This window comes from Eulemur rufifrons, chromosome 1 (assembly GCF_041146395.1).
Source record: "Eulemur rufifrons isolate Redbay chromosome 1, OSU_ERuf_1, whole genome shotgun sequence".
NCBI lineage: Eukaryota > Metazoa > Chordata > Mammalia > Primates > Lemuridae > Eulemur > Eulemur rufifrons.
Window position 1 is genome coordinate 23362540 of NC_090983.1, and position 21084 is coordinate 23383623.

General features: G+C 35.3%; 1 protein-coding gene across 1 annotated transcript in view; it reads left to right on the forward strand.

Annotated features, from left to right (window-relative positions):
- Positions 1–21084, forward strand: part of ERBB4 (erb-b2 receptor tyrosine kinase 4) — a 665849-nt gene that overhangs the window by 601797 nt on the left and 42968 nt on the right. The gene's annotated exons all lie outside the window — the stretch shown is intronic.

Sequence of the window (21084 nt, forward strand, 5' to 3'; positions counted from 1 at the left end):
TGTATCAATATTGAGTTGATCCATTAAAGAATATACAGGGCAATAATTCAAAAAGTGTACATAGTAATTTTTTCATTTATGAAGAAAATGGAAAGAAATAGTATCCTTTTAGATATTTTTTATTTCAAATATATTATCTGAGACACAAACCAAAAATTAAATTCTTTCTTAAGCAAAAATGTATTTGTTCATCTTTAAATCAGGGACAAGTATGTGTATGCAAGTACTAAATATAAGGGAGGAAAGCTGTTTCTTGGAAGGAATGTCACTTCAAAATAAGTATAAATGAAAAATAAATATTCTAAAATTCCTATTTCTGATGAAATGTGATGGTGATGATATGACAAAACAAGCCAAGTCTAAAGATAATAGTTTCTGCCTGATAACATGATTCTTCCAATGTCTAATATTTCTGAATACCCACTATTTGCCTAGCACTTGAGCTAGGTACTACAAACAACTACTTTGAACTATTAAGAAAGTTCTTTCTAAATCTTATTTTGAGACAGGACACTTTTATACAACTTTAAGTAGGGCAGCCTGTCTAGAACATGTTCTTTCAGTTAGAAGAATGAACCATTTTACTGACCTGGAAGGGTGCTTTTTGTTGCTGTTTTTTCATTTTTCCTTGGCTAGGCTCTCGACCAAATTCTCATAACCACCATCAAGAAACATCTCTATATGCTCCATCAACCCTTATATAATATTTCTTTTTACATCCCTCTTCCCTTGGTCTCTCACTAATTCCTTGCCTTCATTTTTTCATAGACACACCTCTTAAAAGAATAATGTACACCTACCGTTCCCCCTTTTTCATCTCCAATTTATTGTACAAACCACTATAGACTGTCTTCTGTCCTGAACACTTAAGCAAAACTTTTATCAACAACAGTAATGCCTCCTAAATGTCAATAACATCTCTTTGGTCATCTCTCTACATCATCATTCTAGCCTTTGGTGTTTGACATTGTCAATCATTCCATGTTTAAAGCTCTATATTTCCTGCATTGTTCTTTGCTGGGCCTTCTCCCAACCCTTTAACTTTGTCACCTCAGTTTTCTTCCCTTGAGTTTCTTCTTTTGCCTGTTGCTTGTATGTTTCCTCACTTTGGTCTCTGTGAAGGATTTCATCCAGATCCACAACTTTAACTATTCCACATATTCTGATGGCTTTCACATTCATTCATTTATTCACTAAATAAATGTCAATTGCCCACATATGATATGCATGGCACCGTTCTAAAGGGTAGAGAGTCCAATATGAGTACCAGTGTCAAATTGTCTCTCCTCATGGCGCTTTCGTTATAGTCAGTGAAACAGACAATTAACAGGTTAAATAACAATATGCTTATATATTGTCAGGTATTTATCGTGTTCTGAAGAAAAAGCAGGATAAGGGTTTAGAGACTTAGAGAGAGGAGGATGATATTTTAGTTCAAACAGTTGGGGAAGGCCTCTCTGAGGACATGATATTTAAGCAGAAACCTGAATAATATAAAAGCTAGTCTTGCATATGTCACCATGCAATCAGTAGCACTAACTAAAAATTTGAAGTTATCCTTGACTCTTCCTCTCTCTCATGCGCCTGTTTTATCTGACATTAAGTACAATCCAAAGCATTTCAGGACATTAAGTACTGTTGATATTGGCTCTTAAATTTCATTCAAAAGGATCTACTTCTCTTTTTCTTCTGCGCCATTACTTAGCAACATCCTAGTCTGGACTGCCATCATCTCTCACTTGGACTATAAAATAGCCTCTTAACTCTCATTGTCACCTTTATCTTCCCTCTCTAATCAGCCTTGCACGTTGTAGCCTGTGAGATTTTCTCAAAATGTAATCCAGTCATGTTATTCCCCAGGCTCTCCAGTTTAAATACTTCAATGACTCTTTTTATTGCTCTTAAAATCAAAATCAAAATCCTGAGCCTGGCCTCCAAGATCCTGCGTGTTTCCCCCTGCATACTCCTCCAGCCATATCTCATATCAAGTTCTCCATCAAAGTATTTCTGCCCAGCCCCATTAGCATTCTTACAGGCTCACCAAATTCCATAATCCCTATAACTCCAGTTTTGCACATGCTATTCCTTAGACCTGAAACCAGATTGCCTCAGTTAAAATTCCACCTCTACTGTTTGCTGTGTGTCTTTGGGAAAGTCACTTAACCTCTTTGTGCTTCAGTTTCATTATCTGTAAAATGAAAATAAGAATAGTATGTACTTCATAGGGTTGTGAAAAGTGCTTAGGACAGTGCTTATCTCTTCGCAAGTGCTATATGAGTGTTTATCATTATATAAATTCTTGCTATTAAATCACAGTGCCCAGGATATAGTAGGTTCTCAATAAATACTCGTTGAATGATAATTCCCTGATCAATTTCTAGAGGCTAATTCCTTTCTTCTAAGCACGTTTATATCCAGGACTCTAACTTACATGGAAATCAAGTTATCCTTCCTTAGCCAAAGAATATCGTAGCCAATATCTACAATATTCTTGTAGGTAATTTCTCATTCCCGTTAAATTAGCTTTCTTTTATTAAACTCAACTTTATGTTTTATAACTTGTCTTCAGTAATGAAATGGGCTATAATACCTGATACATATTAATTAGGGGTAAGGATTTTTTTCACAGATGGTATGTGTGCTTTCCATTTCATACTCAGATTTAATCTAAATTGCATATGAACTATGTCTATTGAGTTTTAAAAGTGAATATAAGCTACTATCCTCAGTAGAAAAGAACAATTAACACATTCATGAGACAGAGCTCAATTTATGGTTATATTATAATGAATAACCATTTCCTAATTTAATAAAACTCTGTGCCTTAACTGTAAATGTTAATAGATGAAAATAGTAGCTGAACTTTTCACTGGTTGTGAAATATAAAATATTAGATTTTTTTAAAACAGTTAAACTTTTAAGGAAACATCTTATTTTCATACCTGTTTCAATATTCTGCTAGTAAAACTGTACAATCCAAAGCATTTCAGGAAGACACTGTAGTAACATGAAAATGCAACTTGTTTTTAAGCTAAATTCTGTCTAGTTCTGCCCAATGGTTCTGATAGAAATTCAGAAACATTATCATCAATAACCTAAATATTATTTATCAAACTCTATGTACAAGGTACACTATGAGGTACTAATGGGTATTAATATCTGACATAAATAATTTTAGTTTGTAAAGATGATTAAAGTTGATGCTAGAGATATAAACATAATAGCAATTAATAAAATTTTTTTGATTTGTCTTCTTATTTGGGAACACTGAAATAGTGAATATGTATACTTAAATATTACAGTGTACCCAAAGAGATTTTAAATATCTGAAGAACAGAAAATGTGCCTACAATTTTTTAAATCTCTTACAATTCTTTATCCTGCATAACTTTTAGTGAACTAAACTCTCTCTCACACTGAAAGAAGATATGACTTCAATGTTAACAGACATCTGTCATAGATGTACATAAATATTTTATTAAAGCAATTCCTGGTTACAAAAAGTATTTTACTTATTCTTGGGTTTAACTTTAAAAGAGTAAATAGGTGCTTTTCAAATGCATTTGTAGCTCTACTAAAAAAAATTATAAATTTTATTAGTCCTTCAAGGTATCATTCATGTCCCAGTTTTTGTTAAGAAACATTGCCAGTTTCTCCATTCAGAATTCATATTTTATTCCCATGTATTTATATGCCTTTGCACTTTCATTACAGTGTTTCTCATAAACTGCATTGCATTATCTGTGCGAGCGTGTGTGTGTGTGTGTGTGTGTGTATGTGTATGTGTCACTGTGTCTGGGCCAATGTACACACATATAATAGTCCTTGTCACCCTTACAAGATTATGAGTGGTTGTTCAAGTACTTTGTTCAAAGTTAGTTATCCTCCAATTTCATTTGGATTTAAATTCACCGTATTTGGGCTGGAATATCCAGAAGAGTCTCCCTTTGTGGTATGTTCTTATTTAGATTAAAAGTAGTAATGATAATAATTAGTCTAAGCAAAATATGCTATGAAGTTCCTCCTTACTCAGGAAACCCCAGTCATGTTACCCTTAACATACATTCTAAATGAAATGTTCAGTTTTGTAAAGACTCTGATTTAAGCAATCTACTAATTATTAATAGTAAGGTCAAAAGTTGGGTCTTATTTCTAGGTAAATCTTATGTAGCAGTTAATTTTTAAGGTTTGAATAGCTTGAATCTCCTGACACTGGCAAATATTAATGCATAATCACAATATGCAGAAACAGGAACTAAGTTTGGTTAGAGAGAAGTAAAAAAAGTATCTTAAATCCCAGTGGATATAGAACTGTTTTAGAAAAATGTTGGCCTTGAGTGTAGACTTCATGTGTTTCCAAATAATAGACAGTAATGTGTATTTCCAAGCAGTGTCTCTTTGTGACTAAATTCAAAGAAAGAACCATTATATTTTAACAGACTTTGATTTTTTTGGCCAGAAAATATGGTGTTTCTACTAGAATATTGATGTAGGAAAAAATACTCTACTTTATTTTCGTATCTTTGCATAAGATTGTGTTTACAGTGCCATTATTCACAAAAGCCTTCCATAGAGTATTTTTTCTTGTAATTAAAACAGTAGGACTTAATGACAGGCTGGGGATGCTTGCTGTTTTTGTAATAATGAATTGAACTATTTGAATGGGTAAAAAATGTTAATACAGTGATTATTGCAGACTGAGCTAAGTCTTGTCATAAAAGATAAAAGTATTAAATTTGCATTAGATGTTTCTAAAATGAAATTGAATACTGTAAAGTCGTATAAAGGTATTCCAGCTTTGCCAAACATGATCATAATTGTAAAGGAATATAGAAGTTATGATTCAAATAAACTCACTTTGACAGCAAAATAAACCCACTGATTTTTGTAACCCAAGGTCACTGGTTTCATTAAATCCATTTATTTAGTTCTATGACTTGTGTGTGTTGCTTCACTGTACTACTCTTTCTGTGGTTTATAGGGAGCCTGTGATTTCCTTGTGCCAAATACTATATATTATGACATGTAGAAAAAATCCTCACTTCAAAAATAAATGATAGTTAGAAATTAAATTCAGTAGGAGACATGGATCACTTTTAACCAAAAATTGTACAGGGAATTATTGGAAGCCAAATTGTTAAAATAAATCAAATAGTAAATACTACCATTTTCATTTGATTAGAAAAAACAACAACAACAAAAAGAAACTCAGTCACATTGTTTTAAAATATACCTTTTTACCTGATTCTAAGAATTATAATCCGATACTTTTGGGTTTTGATATTAAGCTTATAATAAAGTTAGTTTTAAAAATAAAATTTTAGGCCAGGCGCGGTGGCTCACGCCTGTAATCCTAGCACTCTGGGAGGCCGAGGTGGGTGGATCGTTTGAGCTCAGGAGTTCGAGACCAGCCTGAGCAAGAGTGAGACCCCATCTCTACTAAAAAAATAGAAAGAAATGATATGGACAGCTAAAAATATATATATAGAAAAAATTAGCCGGGCATGGTGGTGCATGCCTGTAGTCCCAGCTACTCGGGAGGCTGAGACAGGAGGATCGCTTGAGCTCAGGAGTTTGAGGTTGCTGTGAGCTAGGCTGATGCCACGGCGCTCATTCTAGCCTGGGCAACAGAGTGAGACTCTGTCTCAAAAAAAAAAAAATAAATAAATAAATAAAAATAAAATTTTAGAGAAACTGATTTTATTTTTGAAATGCTTAGATAGGAAGAAATATTTTGTGACCCATGTGTTTGTTGGTGATAGTAAGCAAGCCTTTGAAGAAGAAACCAACTTCAAAATTCAGGCTATATTTCCAAAATCATTCTGAGTTTTTTTCTAAGAATTTTTCTAACATTCTTCTTGTATTTCTACAAAGTTATTTTTGTTTATCTGTCCTTATCTCCCCATCCTCCTGTCTCACTTACCTGCTCATTCCCTTCTCTGGATGAACTCAAATATACAATTTCTCTGTTTCTCTGCTTCTGAGAACAATAAAATACTCAAGCCAGGTGATGCAATTAAAGTTTATGGTTTTTATTTTATATTGGCCCCCAATATTCTCTGGCAATCTTTACCTTGTTCTTCTCTGAGCTTTCTTTCCTGCTCTCCATGGGCACCTGCTTTGCTGGTGCACAGAGTGAAATCAGAACAATGTTTCTCTTTCGGGATACTTCAAACTTCTCTCGATTTCCTATTTCCTTTCATTCTCAGCATACGTTACTGTCTCCTAATTTACCAAGAAAAATAATGGTAACAGGACATGAACTTCTCCACCCTGCTCTCTTCCAGTTCCCAACTTTTCCTCTGTTGCTAACTCAGAAGAAGTATCTTTCTGCCTTTACAAAGCCGGACTCTACCTGCTCACTTGATCCCATCCTTGCTGGAGCATTTCTCTATCATTTCTTCTCATCCTGTATCATTAGTCTCTCCTGACTCACTGGCTCCTCTTGTGCGCCATACAAGCATATCAATTCTCCGTGGGGAGAAGGATAAACAACCTCAAACTTCTCTCTTCCTCTTTCTAAAGTGGCAGCCTATTTATTCATTCATTCTTAAGAGCTCGATTTTTTGTTGTTCTGTTGACCACCATTTTTAAAATCCTTGTTCACTCCTGAGTTCACTGCAATCTAGTGACTCCTTCACCAGATCACCAATATGCCTATTTCCAAATTTAAGGGTCTCTCTTCAGTTATCCTTTTTGACTTTGCTATTGTACTTGACATTGTCACTGGTTTCATCTTGTTAAAATTCTCTCTTTTGCTCTCCACCTCCACAATACCACTCTGTCTTTGTTCTTCCCTACAAATCTGACCATTACTTTTGGTCACTTTTACTGGTTTCCTTGGCTGTTATCTACTCATTTAACAATGGTGGTTTTCCTGAGTTTGCCCTGGAAAAAAAAATTTGAGTTATCTCACCCTCTCTTATTGTTTCATTATCACTGATAAGCTTTCTTATCTATCTCCTGCTCTCAACCTAAACTTAATTCTCCAGGTTACTGCCTTAGTCAAACACTAAACCATTGCTATCTGAACTACTGTTATAGTATTTTAATTGTTTTCTTTGATTTTTGTCTTATGTCCTTTACCCTTGTTATGCTCCATACAACTTCCAAATCTGATCATGTCAATTTGTTTTATCATGTGGCACTTCTAGCCCTTGTAAACTTAAGAACCATCTTCACAGAACTTCTTGTATTTTCTTCTAAACATATCATTACCTTTTAGAACTCCATCCTTTTAAATGCTTTTTGTTATGTCCAGAATGCTCTTTACTTACTGTATTGTAGCCCAAAATTTAAACATTTACTTTTCATTCAATATTAAGCTAAAATTCCACCTCTTCTGTAATCAACATGGAATATGTTACATTTTCCTTTTTCTGTTCTTTCCAAACACTTCCTTTACCTTGTCTATTTGTTTCTATGCATGTTTCTCATTCCAAACTAAGAACAGCTTGAAGGAAATGCCATTTCATCCATATATGTAAAACAATTAACAGAGTGCCCAGCACTTAATATCTATTCAATAGATAATTACTGAGAGAAGCAAGGAAATTTTCTTTATTATTTTCTACTACAAAGAAGTGAATTGTATACACAATGTATATTGTATATATAGTAAGGTAGAAATGATCAAGAGAAAATAAATAGTACTTTGTCTTTTCTCCTAAGTAGCTGATAAACTAATGAAATTTGCATACTTATATTTTCATACATAATGAATACATTAAAATGAATACTTAAAAGCAAGAAAAAAATTAAATTTGAATGATAGATCTACATGTTATAAGTGGGGTTCAATTATAGATAACTTAAGAGTAACACAAAATATCTAATTTTGCTTTATCTTTAAACCTCATGTGCAACGATGTATTTATAGTTTTTTCTCCATGTATTTAAATTTTGTCCTTAAGATTAATATAGTCATTCAATTTAAATTCAATGAATGTCCAGTTGAGGCTAAAGATATGCTACTTTTAGCATCCTGAGTGATTTTTTTTATTTGTCTTAATTATATTAATTTCATAAGAATGTTTTTCTTATCATTTCCATTTTCTACCGTATCATCTTTTGCACATCAAAGTGAAATGTCATACAGATACTTGTAGAATGAAATGAAAGTATACAAAAATAAAACAAAGTTTAAAAGTGGTAAAGTTGTTGAAATTAAGCTATTGTAGGAAAGACAGAAATACCAGGAGATGAGGTTGTCAGCTGATAAATGATATTTGGGATTCTAAGTATAAAAGTATTTTTTGAATGTCTGTGGAAATTCAAAAGCTGAACTTTTGAAAAACAAAAATCATCTATAATGCAAGGTTCTGGACAAAGGACATGATGATACTAACAACACTGAGTGTTTACTCTTGACCAGGCCCTGTTCTAAGAATTTTACATTGAATTCTCACAAAAACCTTATGAGATAAGTATCGCATAAATAGATGATATACTGCAAACTGAGTAACTAACATGCCTGAGGTCATACAGATGGCTGCGTATAGTGTGTGGCTGGGTTAATATTGAAGCCTGGGGTGTCTTGTCCTAGACCATCACTTTTCATTACTCACTCTATTCTCTCTCCACTGTCAAAGATAAACAGGAATGGGTTAACAATGACCCTTTAGAACACAATTTTTATAATATGTGCTTTTACCTTTCTTCCATATGAGATATTAACTGCATATATCTGTGAACTGGGGAGGAGACCACATGAAGAGAGTAGCTTTCAAATTCCATTTTGGGATACTTCACTTAATATAATGGGTTCCAACTCTCTCCAGGAGAACCATAGAGATGTCGTATCTTCATTATTCCTTATAGCTGAGTAATATTCCATGGTATACATATACCACAGCTTACTAATCCATTCATGTATTGATGGGCATTTGGATTGTTTCCACATCTTTGCGATTGTGAATTGTGCTGCTATAAACATTCGGGTACATGTGTCTTTCTTAGAGAATGACCTTTTTTCCTTTGGGTATATGCCCAGTAATGGGATTGCTGGGTCAAATGGCAGGTCTACTTGAATCTGTTTAAGATACCTCCATAATGCTTTCCACAGGGGTTGCACTAGTTTGCAGTCCCACCAGCAGTGTATGAGTGTTCCTGTCTCTCCACACCCACGCCAACATGTGTTGTTTGGGGTTTTTTTGATAAGGAAAAACAAGCATCACATGTACTCACCAGAAAATTGGTTTCCCTGAACATCACCTAAATACACATCTAGGAACGACACCAATCGGATATCAGACTGAGGTGGGGGGTGGGGGAGGGGATGGGGGTATGCCTACACAATGAGTGCATTGCACACCGTTTGGGGAATGGTAACACTTGAGGGTGCTGACTCGGGAAGGGGGGATGGGGGGGAGGGACATATACCTACATGATGGGTGCAACGCACACTACCTGGGGAACAGACACGCCTGGAGCTCTGACTTGGGGGGAAAGGCGGTACATGGGCAACGTATGTAACCTGCAATTCTGTATCCCCCATAACAATAAGATGAAATAAAAAAAAAAATTTCCATTTTGGCTGTGGGCATGAACAACACTCTTAATTTCCCTACCAGTGTAAGAAAACAGATTGTTTTTAGCCCAAAACTCAAATAGTTTTCTGGAATTAAAAAATAGTAAGCAATTTGCAACATATATACAAGTAAGCCTGAAAATGAGCAGATGTTTAATACTTTGAAAAAGTACAAAGGGACAATATAATAAAAATCATAATTTGCGATATTAAATATGTATATCCTTTTTCCTCTTCCTTTACTTTTAATTGTTGTGAGACTATGCAAGTATATTTATTATTGCTGAGAATTTCTTCTCTCCTAACCTGGTTATGCAAAGGCAACAGACAGAGTAGGGATAAATAGAGTAACTAGAAGAGGAAATCAGTCAATCGACTACTATTTGTTGACTGTCCAAAATGTGATGGAATTGGTAAATGTGAGGAGGGTGAGACTGAGTTATGTCATCTCCGAAGGAGCACACCATTCACAGCTCCGGGCAGTCAACAATCCAATAAGGGTTTGGAGCAAAAGAATGAATGGTACCCAGATAAAAATCTTTACTTTTTAGGATTTGAACAAGCCAAAATATAGCTTTCTACTTCTATCACTCACTTTAGTGCTTGATTCTCTTAAAAATAGTTTGGAAAATTAATCAAGTGAGTAGAAGAGTGCTCAGTTAGGATTTAGAAATATTTGAGCTTTTCTATTTTTCACGTGAAACTGCTAGCATTGGATTAATTTGCTATCTAGCATTTCTAAAGTTTGAGCATAGAAGGTGAAGGAATTGATAAATATAAATGTATGTTCTTTCTGTTTTATAAAACAACTTTGATTTATCCATACATCAGAAAATTGTTTAAAAATAATGCTTGATAATCTCAGGGCTTATGTTTAGATAGACAGGTAGAGATAGATAATGTTGGACATTATGTCATATAATAGGAGTGACTTAATCTACTTGGAAGTGAGGGAAGAGTCTGTGGGGGAAATGACATGTAATTTGTGATTTAAAAGAGCATTAGATTTGACCCAGTGTGTGTCTGTGGCATTGTAGAAAGACTCTAGCACTGTATGGTGAGGGGTGTTCCAGGTGAAGGAAACAGTAAGTACAAAGGCAAAAGAGCCTAGAGGATTTGCAGCTTGGCTTGGCCATAGAGCTTCGGGTGAGGAATCTCAAGAAAAGAAGCTGGAGATGCAAGCAGAGTCAAGTTGCTTGTGGACTTTTCCAGCTACATGAGAGAAGAGGTGGTTCAGTGCATGTGCGGGACAGCATACATACATGCATGCATGAGTGTTGGACGGTAAGGGAGAGTGAGAAAATGACAGCAAGTTCATGGGGTTAAAAAGAGGAGAATCAAGCAAAGATGGCCATGTCATTTTTCTATGCCTACCTCTTAGACTAGATCTGGTCCTTTATTGAGTCAGGTTCTAAAGTTGCTGAAGAGGTTATTTTTAAGAGGACTGTTTGTAATTAGGGTCTCAAGAATAGCTATTAATACAGTTGGGGGCAAAATATGCCACAAAGTTCAGAAGAAGATAGAACACTTCCCTAAGGCTGTGTAGAAGACATCAGGGCTCTGACACAGTGAGGAGGATATAGGGCATCATTCACTGTTTTGAAATATCATGAGCTGTAGCTTCTGGAGCACCAACAGGTTAGCAGCGTTAGAGATGAAAACTGGAAGCTGTGGTTCAGATCCTTCTGAGGATTTTGAGGAACAAATCTAAGCAAGAGGATCATGGGTCAGAGCAGACAGTTGGGAAGTGGCTGGGTGAGTTCCCAAAAGAAGTATGTGGGTACCACCACTGGGAGTTTTACATGTGCTGTGTAAGCATTGGTGTAGGTGGGCCACGTATGTTGATGTCCAAATGAGATGAGGCAGAACTGAAGTGAATGACACTTGTTTTAGCTCCTTATGTGGATACTAAATTGATTCAAATCACATAAGAGCCTTCAGTGTTTTAGGGATTTCACATTTTCAGTGGGAAGATACTTATATGAAAAGAGTCAGCAATTATAAATAAACTCAACTGCTTAGACTCATAGATAAGTAAACCACACTTAAGAAAATAGTTATTGGAAGTCTTTAGATCTGTATGATGGCAGGAGTTTTGCATTGTAATAAGGATACCTCATAAAATTTGATATAATTATCCTAAGAAGGAAAATCATGTATACATATCCCCATCCCTAAACTTTATGGTTTTCAACCAGTAGCATGCAACTCTATGAAACCACAAAATGTTAGGCATGATCTGTTTCTGTTCAATTATTACTAAGGTGTCAGACACCCAACCTCCTCGCTATAGTGTTTGAAGGCATTTGCACGATATGTATGCTCAGAGAAAGGTTCAGCTCCTATCTATTAATCTAGAGGTTGCTATATTAATAGGTTGCACACTTCATTGATTTTTAATTAATTTCTAAAGAGACACAGAGGATGACTACCACAGCCCACAGACATCTCTGTTCTTGTTGCAATCCACATCTTTATTGATCGGCTGGCTAAGGAGCAGAAGTAATCCATTTTAAGTACACCTCCCTGTGAGAGTTTGGACACTACACGATTCACTCCTCCCATTGTAATCACATTGGCAAGAGGTCAATGGGAGGAAAAAGTGTAGCGTGGTTGGTATTCTCTTGATGCAGGCAGATGAGCTTTACGCTCAGAATTTATTTAGTAAGAAAGCTCTTCTCACACATGCTGTTTAATTTACTTTTTGTTTTTGCTTTCATTTATTTATTTTATTCTTTGGTTTCCATAAGAGGACTTTCAAGTCCCAAGGAGGCTGTTCTTCAAATAGAACTTTCCAAAAGCTTGTGAAGAGTGGTAAATGAAATTTCTGAAGAAAATGTAGGAACAAGAAGAAATAAAGTCTGTTATCTCTGCTGGGCTTAGGAATCTGTAAGTGGTATCCCCATTTCCTCCCCCAGTACTCTAATACCAATGTCTGAGGTTTAGCCTAAATGAGGTGGGGTTTTCTGTCTTCCATCCCATCATAAATAGTGTAGACTTTAAATGAGTTTTACCTAGAGGGCAAAAAAAGAAAAAAAAAATAAGTTGCTACTGCGTGGAGAGCGGTGTAAAATTTTGCTCTTATACTTCATTTACTCCAACCACAAACTTGTACTAAGTGCCAGTGAAATGCCAGGCAATCTTCAACTTGTTGAAGATACATAATTGAATTCACAGTTGGTTTTTAAAGTGGCTCCAGAGGTACTATCCTTGGGGAACCCAGCAAAACTAAAGAGGTTTGTTTATAAGCCTTAAATGTTTGTTATGTACAAGAATTTTCTCTTCACTGAATTCTTAGAGCACTCATTTTCTATATAACAATCATTCAGTTATATATGCTATCTTTTGTGAGTTTCATATATGGTTTTATAATCTAGTGAGTACGGTTTTATGTGTATGGTCATAGAACCATACACATAATGGTTAAGATCATTGGCTCAGGAGTCAAGCTGCCTGCAGACAAATTTTGGTTCTGATAAACTGTGTCATGCACTAGTTATTACCTTTGGACAAGTTATTTTACCTCGCTATACGTCAGTTTCCTCATCTTAAAATTGGAATTATAGTAGTACAGATCTCACTGTGTACCTGTGAGTTCCTATATACAGAGTGTTTAGAGCAGTCCCTGGCAGAGTAAGTGCTTAAAACACGATAACTATTTTATGTAGACAAATGGATATAATGATAACATATCACAATTATATTTTGTCTTCTCCATATGGTTTCTTTGTTCTAAATTCACAAGAAACCTCTCCATGTTTGTCTTCCACAGTGACTATTACTATTATTACTTGTCCAGAGTCTTCTACAATAAAATTAGTACTGAATAACAGATTATTTATATTGTTAAGCACATTTAGAACATTACACAAATAGTGTAATTCAGTGTTGCTTGTAGTGTCAAAGAGATGGAGGAGAATGTGGTGCCCACCCATAAGGGAATAGACAACAAACTGACAGTGCATGTATGTGTTACATATGGACATATGTTTGTGAGTTGGTGTGTATAATTTAAGGCAACAATGAGAAGCAATAAACTAGATTACTTATAGCAACATACATAAATCTAAAAAAGCATAATAAGTAAAATGTGACCCTATGTAATATACAAACTATGTATTAAAAGTAACCCAAACACTACTTTTCAAAAGTATAGGTAAAACTGAATACACATAGAAGATGGTTTGGAAGACTATTAAAGACACTGTTGTGGATACTCATGATGGATAGAGGAATGGGATTTGGGAAGAGAATATAGGGGAATAATGATAATAATATTCATGAATTATGAAATGTGATTAGCTCAAAATTTTATATACCTGCGGTCCTAAAAGAAAACAAACAAAATGAGCTGACCCCCATAAAACAGTTTCTGAGGCAGATTTTCATACAGGAAGTTTTTTGGCATGTGTTCTCAGGAGCAACACCTATCAGGGAATAAGAAAAGCAATATTGGACAGAGGAAAAAGTTGGGCTACAATGAAGTCACAGCAGAGGCCTCATCCAATCCCATGGGAAGCCCTGGAGCTGGAATAGCTCTTTGAAATTGTCCAAAGGGATACGACCTTTGAGACTCTGCATCAAACAATCACTGGGTGTGTGCTGCCCCTGGACGAAGGGATCCCCAGTGAAGCAGCTCCCCTTGCAGTTGGGTTGGGGATGTCAGTGCCCCAAGAGTGATGCAGCTGAGCTGAGGGTCGTCTGCAGTAACCACCTTCAGCTAAGGGTATGAGGATCCGGGTCCTGAAGAGGTTTCTGGGCAGCAACACAGCATCCACTACATGCAACACCACAGCAGCCACTACATGTAAGTGTGTGTACACACACACACACGCACACACACACAAACACACACAAACATATGTTGTTGGGACTATTTGTGAAAAATGTATTTCATATAAATAGAAAAAAATAATTTTTATTACATAATATTAAAATGACAGAAATGTGGTTGTCCTCAATATTTCAAAATCTTGAGATCTGCAACCTAACCAAGTCTTTTGAAGATCATAGGTATAATTGCAAATGTGAGAATTAACAAAGTGTGTTAACTCCAAGCAAGGCCAGGATAGCCATGTGAATCTGTTTTTCTTCCCTGGGAAGAATACTAGGAAGAATATTCAGGAACACATAGAATGAAAAACAGAAATGACTACACCTAACAGTACTGAGTAATCCATACATGTTTCAATTGGCTGCCTTTTCTTTATGTGATCAAATTATTAATATATTTTTAAGAAGATGGATGAATTTGTAGTTATTTATTTATTTAACAAATACATGGTATTTTAGAATAATGACTGTTCTAGGTGTTTCACAAATATTAAGCCATTGTATTCTCAAGACAATCATCGGGATAGGTACTAATTTTGTCCTCATTTAACAGATAAGGGAAGTGAAACATACAAATGTTGTATAAATTGACCAAGATCACATAGCTAGAAGTAGCCAGAGTTTATTTCTAGAGTCTGATATCTTAAACTTAGAATGCACTAAAATGACTTTTACTAAAACATACTCACGACTCCCACTAAACATTTGAAGGGAGACATCTACTCTACCTTTTTACTGTTCTCTGTGTCTATTATTGGCCCACAATTTAATATTTCAGATGATATATTTTATAGTTTCATCCATCATGGAATAAAAATTTAAAGCTAGAGGTAACCTTAGGGATAATTTAAGCCAATTTATCACTTTTATAGCAGAGATGAAATGAGTACCTGTGGTCATAAACTTAGTTAACAATATGTCCAAAACTTCTATCTTGCAACACTCAGTTCTGTGTTCTTTCTACTCTGCCATGAACCAGCTTCTGCTGGTTGAAAAGATGGCTCAGTTGATTCAATTACAGAGCCCTCTTATTTTCCCTTTATGCACTACTTGGATAAAATCAGTTATTTCATCCAAAAAGATCCCTTTCGTCCCTTGAACATGCTTATATCTTTAGCCCTAACAGTAGTAAGCATTATAGTTGGATTTTTTTTTTCCTCAGGGATAGAATTAGTTTGAGAAGGAAAAGTAGAAAGGAGGAGAGATTTTCATTTGAAGTTAGATTTCCTGAAGCTTACTGTTATTAAGAAAGCTTCAGGTTATTAAAATGAAAACAGAAAAACTCCAGAGATTAATGCCTGTGAGAGCTGACTATAGCTTAAAATTTTTAGCTCCACACATGTATTTGATGAAATTGTCACATGACCACTATTTGAGAAGCAAATATTTATTGTCAGACATAGTCCCTTCTCTCTTGACTTCCTTTAGCTTCCTGCAGCTGGGCAAAATACATTTTAACATTGAATTAAATCATAATAATAATGCTTTTCTGCTAGATATTTGTGACTAAAATATCATAAGACTGAAAAGAAGGTCATTGCTAGGTGTTTGTCAATACTAATATTTTAAAATTAAGTCATTCACTGATTTTTTTCCATAAAGCAATTCATATGAATTGATTCTAACCAGAGATTAAAACTTAACATTCAATTCTAATAAAATTCTCCTTGGATTTTATATCAAAGTGCATTTCCGAAAATTGAGAGTAAAATTTGACTTTCTCTAGTTAGCTTGTATTTACTGTGTTACACATCTTAAGAGGTACTATTGCAAGAAAAACATAAAATAAGTAAGCATTCTATGGCATACAGAGAAGGTATGGAAAATGGTAAAATTATGAATAGCTTGGGTAATGGTAAATTCTGAATACTTTGGATAAAACCAGACTTGTAGCACTTGGATCATGAATTAGACAAAATGCCCTAAAACACATGTACCACAAACTCCCCTGCATGCTGTGTGATAAATGGTAGATATTTTGATATAGCAAATCTACTATTTTATTAAACCATGGAAAACAGTCTGCAGTATTGAACACTTTTAGATCTATCTTGTTTGTGACCTTTATCCTCACTAAATAACTGAATCTATGATGTATTTATGGAGGGCACCAAATCCTTTAATATATTTCCTAATTTTTCTTCCTTCTTATATGACATCATCCTCAGGTGAATTATTATTGAATAATATTTTGAATAGTAATAATTCTGATATTTGTATCCACACAGTAATCACAATGGGTAGCTTATGAGTATATGTATCACTACTTATAAACATTTATTAAACACCCACTGTGATATATTAGCCGAGGTTCACAGATTTTCTGAAATAGGCAATTAAAATTAAGGAGGGTAAATAATTCTTGTGCATTCTAGAATTGTTGATATCTATATGTAGAACAATAATAAAGGTTTGCATGTTCTACACTTAACTATGTGCCAGTTACTATGTAAATGCTTTACATTTACTAATTTACTTAATCTTCACAATAATTTGTGGGATAGGTGCTATTATGTTCATTTAAATCGGTGGGATAGGTGCTATTATGCCCATTTAGAGAGAAGGAAGGTAATGACAGAAAGATTAAATGACTTGCCCAGAGTCACACAGCTAGAACATGGCAAAGCTGGGGTTTCAACCATCCAATTGACTCCAAACTCTACACTTACACCCACTTCACCATCCTGCATACCCTGTGGCCAAACTAAGAACAGCATCTCCAGCTTGTACAATTAAAATTTTTCCTAAATTATAAAAAGGTTCTAAAATTCACTGGATTTTTAAATATAAATAAAAATAAGTTGATCACCTGCATTTTTGTCCTGAAATTCACAGAAACATCTGATAATATTTTTCTCCACAAAAGTACCAGGATCTTTTTAAGCTATGTAACCTCACTGTGTACATTAATATCTCCATGGCCACATGACTCATCAAGAGAGGAGATGAGCTTAAATTTGTATACTTTAGAGTCCTACAGCAAGGGATCAAATCCCACTTCTACTATTCATTAGCTGGATAACTTGGAGCAAGTAATTAGACCTCTCTTAGCCTTGGTTTTCTCATATTTAAAATGAGAACAATATGCTTCTCATAGGATGGAGTTAACCAACCAATATGGAAGCATTTAGTTTAATGCCTGCTGTGTTCTAAATACTGGGTCAGTTGTCAGTGTTAGTATCCTCATAATATACTCTACCTGAACTGGCATGGCATGGACATACATGGGAGTTGCTACAGGGTAGAGTATGAGGTTTCTTTTCCAACCACTCAGGCATCATAATGAACGATGATTCTTTATTCATCTTTAAACTTCCAGGATCTTCATCCAATTTATTTTTGTCATTGCTGTTTCCTATAACTGCCTCCTTGTTGCATGAAGAGTGATTTCATTTTGAAGGAATCTAGCAGAGAATGTGACTCTAATGAGATATTCCAGTAAAAAAAAAAAGCCTATCTTAATGTCTGTGATGTGGAGAAACCTATCGTGAGCAATCCATAGACAATTCAACACTCTAATTCAGGGTGTGAAAGTGGGCTAAGGTGGCAGTCATAATTAATGATTTGAAAGTATACACCTGCTTCCTAGTTACAAAGCAACCATACAAAATGTACTTTGGTGGTTTGGCAATGATATAGATACTTCTGTTCTTATTACTTTTGAGTATGGTCAGGTGGGTGGCTAAAACTATGTAGAGATTGTCACCTGGTTTTCTGAAGTGGGTTCTCTTTATTTTGAAGAAAATACCTTTTCTGGACAAACAGTATTAAGATTCAGGATGATCTATCACCTGCTGAGGCTTTGCATATAGAATATTTAAGAACTTGTGGAGTTTTTGAAGTTTTGCTTATATTGTAGAATGTGTCGTTAGAGTATCAGCCTGTTTGGGCTCCTAACGAAGTGTCTTAGAAACAACAGAAATTCATTTCTCACAGTTCTGGAAGATGCGAGGTCCCAGCTCAGGTTGCCGGCAAATTTGATGTCTGGCTGAGGACCTGCTTCCTAGTTGTTCGTAGCCTCCATAACCTCTCACGTGGCTAATGGAGTGTAGGATCTCTCTGGCATCTCTTTTATACCAATGCCATTCATGAGGCTCCACCCTCATGACCTAATCATCTCTCAAAGGCCTCACCTCCTAATGCCATCACTTTAGGGGCCAGGATTTCAACATAGGAATGGGGGTGGGGGGACACAAAAACATTCAGACCATAGCAGAGTTTTAAGCTTCTTGGTGATCGTGAGTTAGTTCTCTATTGGTAAAGTATATATCACCCTTTCTGCATGTGTTTAAGACATATATAAATAATATTTTTATTAGGATGACATCTAGCTCAAGGAAATCATTATTTATCTAAATTACAAAATCAGAATCATTCTCAATTTACTCTCTTTCTTAATTATTCAATCAATAACCAAGGATGGTTATTTTATATATAAATATTTCTGGAAATTATCCTCTTTGTAGTATTCCTTCTGGCCTGGTTTAGCTGAAGAGTCACACATTCAAGCATCAAGGAGCCAGACGAGTATCATAAATGATTAAAGAAAAATTCCTGGGAAGTAGCAGTGAGTGGTGGAATCCTGGAAAACTGGAGATCAGATGCTTTCCATGGGGCACAGTTGGTACTCAGCTAAAGAGACTGATTGACTTGTGCCCAGTGTGCAGACTAAAGAAAAAAAACTGAAAAATGGATGTAGTTCATGGACTGCCAATTTGCAACCTTTATTTTGTATTTTCATCACCTTCCTTCTGTATTGTGGCAGTGGCTCCTGCCTTCAGCTACATTTGTGTGCTGTCCATTCTCTGTACTGGCAACAGAGTGGTGTTTCCAAGGGTCCAACCATAATCGTGCCACTCCCCTTTTTAAAACAACTTCCACATCATCACATTGTTTACTGCATAAAATACAAAAGTCCAAGTTCTCTACCATGGCATGTAAGGGGCCCCTCTTGGATTTTGCTTCTTAGTTTTTCAGTCTCACTACTCACCACTGCCCCTCCCTCAGACATTATGCTTCAGAAATACAGAACTACATACCTTTTCCCAACTGCACCACGTTACTGATGCCCCTGTGCTTTTTCTCTCTGTCTTCAATTTTGCCCTCACCCTGTTCAACTGGTGGACATCATTCAACCCTTGCTTTAGGCCTTGGTACCTCTCTGAAGTCTCTCCTCTCGTGCATACTTGCTGGGCTATACCACAAAAGGGCCTCAGAATACAGCTCCCCTGAAATGCCTTACATGTATCTCATCAATCCATTTGAGTTTTATTCCATATCTGCCCACTGCTGTTCTTTTTTAATGCACAGACTTTATTTGACTCTTTTGTCTCCTCAGCATCTAGCACAGTGTCCAGCACATATTACGTATTCTATGATTATGTGTGAATCTGAATATTAACCTGCTACCAACACACTTACCATATATATTCTGATAAGAAGGTAGTAAGAAAGAATGAAAAGGGGTTTTGTGGGCATTTCTTAAAGGGACAAAATTATTTGGGGAGGGATGAAAACACTTTATCTTCCAGGCAATACATTTATTTATTTTTTGATCCTTTAAGTAACGTAAGGACTATACGTTCTTAGCTTCCCCTTATTATAGGAACTTCTAATTTAATGCACTCAAACAGAAAGCACTGTTTAGGAAAGAGGAAAAAAATCCTGTAAATCCCAGGTGTGGGTTGATTTCAGAAAACACTAATACGTGAGGTGTCACCCAACTGCTGACTGATTGGGCCATATCAGGCAGTATCTCCACTGGTTGTGTTTAATGGGCATTTATATGGAGTTTGGCTTATGATGCTGTTTGAAGCAATCTTCTCTTTACGCTACGCCGGGTGTATGGTTCATAATTTTTTGACCTGTTTGATTTATATGTCTGTTTTCCACAGCTTTTGTTTTGATATCAGAAACCATTAATCCTTCAAAATCCTGCAGTTGTAATGTTAACTGCCAACAGCATTGATTTGCAATTGGCATGAGAGTATGCTTCAACCATTTTATAATAATTCTGATCTGTTTTTGAATGATGACTTTTTTACCACTGAAATGGTCAAATACAGAATTTCCCCTAATCTCTTCAATAAAAATATGTTCACTCTAGTCTAGGCCTCTGAGTTTATTTTTTTGGTTTTACATAAGCTGTTTTGTTAAAGATAACATTTAACAACTCTTAGTTTCCCTTCAGCTGAAGTACAATTGATAAACCATTATTTCCATAGATTATTGTCTTTTCTGAAATTGTATAGATATGAATATATAGCATATGTTATATATTGTTTTACATATGTATGTATTGCACGGGAGAGCCAGCCTTATCTTTTATTAGCAATCAGCAATAAATTTTATTTTTAATTTCTCTATATGTTTTTTAAAGACAAAATATTAACGGCTGATTTCAGGGTCATTATAAACTATGCAGTATCACTTTTGGGTTCTTAAAATGACTACTGATGTCATAGAAGCCTTTTTAAAAATTATAGGCTTTTAAGGCCTTGAGGGTAAACTTCATTATATACGTAATAAGGATGGTATAATTCTTCAGCCTCAGTAGAATCTATGATGGTGATGTTGGCACCATTAAACCTCAAATGAAATATTTCTAAAAAATTATGGATAGACGTATTTGTTTGGAGTGTGTGTGTAGGGGCAAGATGACATGAAGCAGAAGTTATTGAGAAGAAAATGATTAGGAATATGTGGATCAATCCAAGTATATA